This window comes from Lygodium microphyllum, chromosome 15 (assembly GCF_053477565.2).
Source record: "Lygodium microphyllum isolate KBCC chromosome 15, Lygodium_microphyllum_v1.1.10, whole genome shotgun sequence".
NCBI classification, from domain to species: Eukaryota; Viridiplantae; Streptophyta; class Polypodiopsida; order Schizaeales; family Lygodiaceae; genus Lygodium; species Lygodium microphyllum.
Window position 1 is genome coordinate 98,245,438 of NC_141149.1, and position 8,114 is coordinate 98,253,551.

Here is an 8,114-nt window from a genome sequence, read left to right on the forward strand (position 1 = left end):
TGCAACTATAGGATCTATAGTGATATTTATTTTCCTTGCCCTATGCGATATTGATTGACATTCAGAGCTATTCTTATAAACCCTACATTGATGCATCAAATTCAAGCTTTAGTATTTTAATGAAGATGGATCCTTTCCCAAATTCAAATTTTGATAAAAGAACTTTACGCATGGATGCACCATTCTTTCATGATCAGACGCCAATGAATACATTGTTGATCTAATCCTTCATTTATTGCTTATCTCAACCCAAAAAAAAAATGTAGCTATCAATGCATGTGAATTTCATAAAATATGTCTCATTGTCAAAGTTCGTGAATCTTTTCCTTTTTAATGCAACTATTTAGACATCATCTAGTGAACCGTCTACTATTATCTTATACATGAGTCGCAACCAGGAATTTATTACATAAGTGCATTATGTATTATATGCCTTGTCCTTTCCGTGATGCAACAAGGACGCCCTTGCACAAATCCGTCTTTTAACTTATGCAACTACCCTTGACCATGGAAATGCAAGCAAATGCAAGTACTTGTCATGCAACTAAACTTTGTAAATCGAACGAGTACATAAATTTTACAATGCATTCAAGTTTCCCTACGTGAATGAAAACATGCTTTATGCATTTTTTTCCATGCGAAAATATTATTCGAAACCTGGGCATTTAATATCGGGGCGTTGTCTACTCTTGTACTTTGGGTGGAAGCTCCTGTGTGCGCTCCTCTCGACTTTTGCTTAGGAGCCATTGACGCAGTAGATTTCGACTCAGCGAACTCCTCCTTGGCACTATTACGCGTTTCGAAGTCACTCTGCTTGAGATCTCCTCTTCCGCACAGGAATCGGGCCTTGCAAGACAGTTTTAAAAAAAATCGGGAGGCATGGGTGAACTTGGCCTAGAGAAGCTTCGATAGAAGCTTCTCAAGCTTCTGGGACACAGGGAGATGACGTGGAGAATATGATTGGAGATGAAGATGATGGTGAAGATAACGATGAGGGAGATGATGACGACGACACATTAGAGCTATTTGGAGGTCAAAAGGAGGGCCTTGTAAGAAAATGGACATTTGCATCATTATCTCTTTAGAAAAATACTAAAATCTTCATTTTTTGGAATAAAATAGGTGTGTTTAACTAGCCACCTGAGAAATTTAGTAACACCTTTTGTGGATAACGACGGCCCACATTGATGACTGGAAAATTTAAAGTCAGGAATCTTTAGGGAGTAAGAGCACTGTAAACCTTCAATGCCATATACTATGCCACCCCTCTACATTCAATGCCATCTGTAGTTGGGAAAGTCTCACTTGACCTCTTCACCTTGCCCTCCACTAAAACCCTCTAATCCCTCCCGCCCTTCTAGCAATGGTGGTCTACTGAGCTTTTCCCTCTGTTAGTAATAGCAGTCTACCTTCTGGAAATGGTGGTCTACTGAGCTTTTCCCTCTGTTTGGTAATAGCAGTCTACTGAGCTGTTGTTACCTCTATTAGCAATGGCGGACTTCCTTGTCCATGTTGACAATGCCAAGTACCATCTTCATATTGACCTTGAACCTATTTACTCTCCAGTGCAAAAATGTCATGGTGGCAGCTTTGTATCAACAAATGAAAGGAATGCTCTAAGATGTTCTGGAGCCAAGAATGTGGATATATGGTGTGATGGATCTATTTACCCACATGATTCTCAAACCTGCAGTCAACCAGCTTTCTTAAGCCCAACCTCACTTCTCAGGTTTGTTGGAGATGGACAAAAAGGTTTGTTGGGCTACTGCAAATCAATTTTCGTAACCCCTACAGTTGAGAAAGAGATGTTCTAGGTTCAAAATACCCATCTTTGTCACCTTAGAGACCTTTGCAAGTTGCAAGAAGGAAAGCTCAAGCACCAGGAATAAGAGATCAACAAGCTACAAAAGCAAGTTGAACAATACAGAATGAAGAAAACATCTATTGGACCTCGAAAAAGGAAAAGAAAGTTGCGAAATGTAGAGGATCTTAAGGTTAATTCAGGAGGACTCAAGAAAAGGATCAAAGCAATCAGGTAAGCATTCTGATTCTATGTACTCTCTTGCTCCTATGTGTCCTCTGATTTCTATGTGCCTTCTTCCCTCTGGCTCCTCCATACATTAACACTGGGGTTCTGCATGTATGCAGGGTTGTATTGCAGCCCAACAAGGAGAATATCAACCCAAATAGCAACTCAGCAATGTAGATGAAACCTCTGATTAGCTCGAAGGTTGCAAAGGAACTACTGCAAGAGAAGAAATTTAAGGTTGTGCAGATGGAGGTGGTGGATTAGTTTATTACCAACAACACCATATCCACTGAGAATGTACAGAGCGCTATGGATGAGAGTGGTATTAGTCGGAAAGGATATGCCTTCTTACATAAGGCTGTCAAGTCTGCATTCAAAGATAAAGGAATCACTCCAAAACTTCTACCAACCACTACAGATGTTTAGAAGCTTCGAAAGAGACTTAATGAGAAGCAAAATGAGAAGCTAAAGGAATCACTCCAAAACTTCTACCAACCATTACAGATGTTTGGAATCTTCGGAAGAGACTTAACAAGAAGCAAAATGACTATGTTGGATCCCCTTACCACATTACAAATGAATACAAAGGGAAACGAGGCACTGTCAAATATGATGGGCACAACAACATCTTCATGGAATTGGAGCTATTGCAGAGAAGGATGGTTGAGTTTTACAATATCACACATGTTGAAACAAACGGTGTTCTCAACTTTGTTCTGAAGATGGACGAGTGTGAGATCCTGAATGATAAGAAGATGGAAAGAGTAGCCATAGCATTGGTCGATAGAGCAATGGGAAAATTGCCCAAGGATGATCCACTGTACTTCTCAGTACAATCAAAAATGAATCTATGGTAGCTCAGTTGCTTTCTTGTATGTACTGCCAGGTTATTTTCTATGAATACAGTGTGGTTTATACACTCAATCTAATAGATGTATTATTTTGATTTGGTGTAGGTTTTAACCGAGGACCATGATGTCTTGGAATGGATCTTCTGACAAACTCCCATTCCTGATCTTATTAGTGGGCAGATGCGAGGGCAAAGGACTCTTACTTTTGGAGACAGAGGCACCTTTCAAGCTATTTGGCACCTAGCCTCTGATTTAAAGACATTAAAATGCTTATACAATTGCAATCGAGGAGCCTTGACCTTACCATGCGTGTACTGCATGGAGCCTGCAAAAACCCTTGATCACAGGTGGTGGACAAAGCCACCCGATTAGCAATTGTTGGATAAGAGCTTCCGACCTGTTTTTGATATACCATTGACAAATGTGCACATTTGTACTATGCACGCTCTGTGTCATGTCATAGAGAAACTAATCAACCTATACATTGGGTTTGTATGGAAAATCAAAAATCAATCTGAACGCCGTGATGGCATTGCTGCTATTGAAAAGGTATTATCCAGTATGCAGCTTCATGGAGGAAATGTTCAAATTGAGCAAGACCAGAAGCTCTCCACCAATGAAAAAGATCTTCCTAGAAAGGTTTCTATAGGTGGAGTGAAGGCAAGAAGGCGGTTCCTATCAAGACCAATCAACAACACAATTAAAAAGCTGCATCCAACCAAGTCAGCAAGATAGAGTACGAGCAATGGAGGAAATTACACATTGCAGTTAAGGACCATGAGACTGCATCCAGAAATGCAAAGGTGGAGGTATGGCGTGCAGTGGACAACATCTTCAAGATGTGTGACAAAGAGTCCTGGTCGACTCTAGACATCAAGTTTTTTCAAACACACAGCCTGGACAGAAAACAACATAACACATTACATGGTAAGCTTCAAAATCTGACCTGCATCATTTTGCGTCTCAGGATATAATTCTAAAACATATGATATTGTTGTATGTCAGCACATCATCTATAATAATCTACCATTCTTCATTCAAAAGTACGGTGATCCAAGCATATGGAGCACTCAGGGAATGGAGAAGTCGCATTATATGGCACGCAATGCATACTTCAGACATACTCAACATGGTGGTGGCATTCATAAAGGAAATAGCCTTCGTGAACTCTTCCAGTGGTTCTACTAACGAATAATGCAACAGCTTCACAAAGAAGAGACTCTATGTTCATCAAAGATTGTGCAGACTTTGAGGGAAGTTCAATCAAAACGGGAGAAGATTCAAGCATTTAGAAACTCAAATTCTCTTCAATCACAACAAAGATAGAGACAGGAACGTCACTTTATTAACCATCGATGGGTAAAGGAACTGTAGTTAGATGCAGTGGACACATTGTAACCAAAAAGCCACTTATAAAGAAATGGACTGTATTAACAATGTGTAATGAAATGTTGCGGAATACATCATACATCTTTTTTTCCCTCAGTTGGTTTATATTCTAGTAAAATTTGGTCTTGTTTTCTCTTGAGTCGTATTAACTGGTTCTTTCCATAGGGTTCCAAATGCTCATTGTCTTCTATTCCTAATGCTAATGCAAGCCCTACATAGGCACTAAAATAGTCCCTTCTCGAGCATCGGGACGCAAGCCAGTAGTCAAAGACATCCAGGGCTGTGAACTTCTCTACCAAAATTACCTTCTCATAGGTGCTAGGGATAGGCTATCCATCAAGAAATCGAGAGAGTGTTTTGAAGAAAAATGTGGCCACAACACCTTCATCACTGAGGTTGTTGTGGTGCACTAAAACCTTCGATTTTGCAAGCCCCCTTCAGGTAGTGCCTTAGAGCTGCATCGCGTCCATGGAAGTCTCTTCTGTGCCTGATTAGAAACTCATCTACTTCTTCAAACAACCTCTGCAATAAATGAAATAGACCAAATCCGAATTACAGTGAGAAGAATAAGAACGTCCACCATAATCTAATCAAAGCAAACGATGAAAGCAAAGTAAGCATCACCTCCAGTTTCTCGTCTCATAGAGGAAGGTTTTCTCGTTCTGAAGGTTCACACACTACCCACGCTCTCCCCTTGACATTCCTCTAGGAAATGAGCAGTGCTTTCTTGCAACTTGCCATAGCCCATAACTTCCTGAAACTACCTGAACTCCCTCTCACTTGGCACTCTGCCTCTTTCCCTGTCTTCTTTCACCCTGTTGAACCACAAAAGGAGGCACTGACCTGCATCAAAATTCTCTTCTAGTGACAGGTCTTCCATATCATCATTGGAAACGAACCCGTCCTCCTCCTCTATGCTCCTTGCAATTGCTACAAGCACAAAGTCTCTCTAATAGAAAACAGCTTCTGGATGTTGCTGAGCAACAGATGCTACTTTCCCTCAATTTGAAACTCAGGAAGAGCAGGCAGCTGGAGTGAAGTGTTAACAACACCAACGTCCCCTATGTACTGTGGAACCTTTGAAACTTTATTCTTGATATCTTTGAGACTTATTGCCTTGGTCTCATTCTCTTCCTCAGTAGGCGAGAACTCTTCCTCCACTCTGACTCCTTCAATGTCTCCTTCCACATCCGGGCCCTCATCCTCTATCTCCTCTTCTGGCTCATACAATAACTCAACATTTGTATTGGGCAGATTTTTGTATAGACAATGCAGGTATAGGATGAACCCCATCTCATTGACACAAGCTTGTGGTCCTTCTTATGCATTGGACACCAAAACGGCCTATAAGGGCCTATTAGAAGGAGATAACGTTTATACAGGATGTTCTTCTGCTTCTTGTCCTTTGTGCAATCAAGGAGATGAACAGAGTCCCTCTGATCTGATATCACCCGTCCTTTCTCTACCTGGGCTTCAAAATCATTGAATTCAGTAGTGTAATATTCCATGTTCTCTTTGATGATTTCCTGATATAGCACGGTTGTGTTGAATATATTTACTAAATCGGGATAATACTCCGATGCTCCCGCTTCATTAACGAAGTCTATTAAAGCCGCTTCACAAACTGTTGGCATGGGGGCTACAGACTTTTTCTTGCTTGCTATTTTTTTGGGAGCGGGCTCTTGCTCTGGTTGGAACATTGAGAAATCCACCTTTCGTTTGAGGGACGGTCCCTTGATCTTCTTTTCTGAAAGGCAGACAAGACTTGAAGCAGCACAAGCTTCATACAGAGTGGAGGTCGAATATTCATGAAAACCTATCACAGCCTGAGTTTGCCAGTAGTGTGAGCTTCCAGTGAGAGGTGATACCTCCACAGCAGGCATCAATGCTTGTAAAGGTTGAGTGCACTCTATGACATGGGCAGAGTCTCCCTCCTCAAACGAACCTGTTGGTGATGGTGCTGAGAAATCCACTACACGCTTTTTTGATGAGCGTGCAGCGACCGCTTGGCTTCCCTTTGTAGACACCTGAACTCTCCCCTCTTGGCTAAGCTCAAGGTCAAGAAAATATGGCCTCTTTCCACGTCCTCCTAAACCTATGAGAACGGAATTTCCCGTTTGAAGCATATACAAAAACAAAAAAGATTGCAAGACCCTTATGGACTCGAAAGTGCACGACTCACTTAACCAAACATAAACTACAGTCAAAATTCTCAGGGCCTTGATGCGCATAAGCACATTTGTAGTCTTGATACGGCCATATGCGCATCAAAGAGCAGGAGATTATGACTCCTGTTGATCTGTGCGCGGCACACCAGGTTTGAAAAAGGGGTCAAAAAGTTGTGCGCTTTGACGCGTATACATTTGTTTGACATTGTCGCAACAACCGTTACGTGTCAAAGCGCACAAATATTATTAAACAAATAAATTGGTATCAGAACTAGAGAATGACCACCTACCTTCTTGAGACATCTTTCTCACTGATGATCCGATCCACCAAGCTGATGATCGCAACAAACTCCCTCCAATGCAACTCTGATGGAGACACACACACACACTCTCTCTCTCTCTTTTTGAAACGCATGCCCTCTCTCTCTCTTTCTCTCTCTCTCTCTCTCTCCCTCTCTCTCTCTGTTGCACACAAACGCTTGCGCACACACATACACAAACGCTTGCGTGCACACACACACAAAGACACACACACATAGTAGGTCTCCCTCTCTCCCTTTCTCTCTCTATCTCTCTGTCAAAGGCACCCACTCTCTTTCTCTCTCTCTGTCTCTCTCAAACACTTGCTTTCTCTCTCTCTCTCTCTCTCTCTCTCTCTCTCTCTCTCTCTCTCTCTCTCATGCATACACACACACACAAAGCAACACACAGGATCTCTCTCTCTCTCTCTCCAACACTGTCTCTGTGTGTGTCTTGAATGGGCACAAACACACCTCAATGCACGCTGGCTCTCTCTCTCTCTCTCTCTCTCTCTCTCTCTCTCTCTCTCTCTCTCTCTCTCTCTCTCTCTCACATGCAAAGCGGCGCATTCTTTCACTACCTTTACTGTACCTTATTACAGATCCCTCTGATTCCCTCGGGCCACGCACCCACTTTCCCGCATTAACTGCAGGAAATCATCTTCTAACGGATCTGTACCATTCTCCCACGTGGGTTAAAGAGCCCGCATACATGCATTAAAGAACCATTTTTAAGTTTTGACAACGTTGTGGAATAGACATAGAGAGAGAGTCTGATAGCATGACACACAGAGAGATATAGCGTGCCGTTTGCATTCCCAAGAATCACTTCAAAATCGATAGTGCCCAGGGTGAGAGAGAGTGTGTGCGACAAAAACACAAACAAAGAGAGAGAGAGAGAGAGAGAGAGAGAGCACCACACACAAACACACAGAGACAAAGAGAAAGAGAAAGCCCATTAGATAAACTCACTGCAAGGGAGCGAGAAGGAGTGACAAAGACAACCTTGTCTTGGATGGGTATGCAACCAGGTAGATATTCTTGAAACAAACCATTTTCTTTTGTTTCAATTCGCTTTGACGCGTAGTAGCATGTCATGGACCTTCAGAAGCCACTATGCGCGCTAAAAAGAATCATTTTCCAAGCATTTAAAAAGGTTTGCCCTTTGACGCGCAATCGCATCTCCACGGCCTGCAAAAGACACTATGTGCGTTAAATGGTACTTGTTTAGTGAGCTTAGAATGCGTGTAGCCCTTTGATGCATAGGTGCTTGTAAAAGGCCTTCATAAGGTACTATGCGCATCAAAGGACCCTCATTTGGTTAGGTTAGAGTAAGGATTGCCCTTTCACAAGCAGAGGCTCATAAGGCATTAGGCAG

The 8,114-nt window shown here is 42.1% G+C and overlaps 1 pseudogene; it reads left to right on the top strand.

Annotated features, from left to right (window-relative positions):
- Positions 1 to 1,490: 1,490 nt before the first annotated feature.
- LOC148024807 (uncharacterized) lies at positions 1,491 to 4,254 on the top strand (annotated as a pseudogene).
- The last annotated feature ends 3,860 nt before the right edge of the window (positions 4,255 to 8,114 follow it).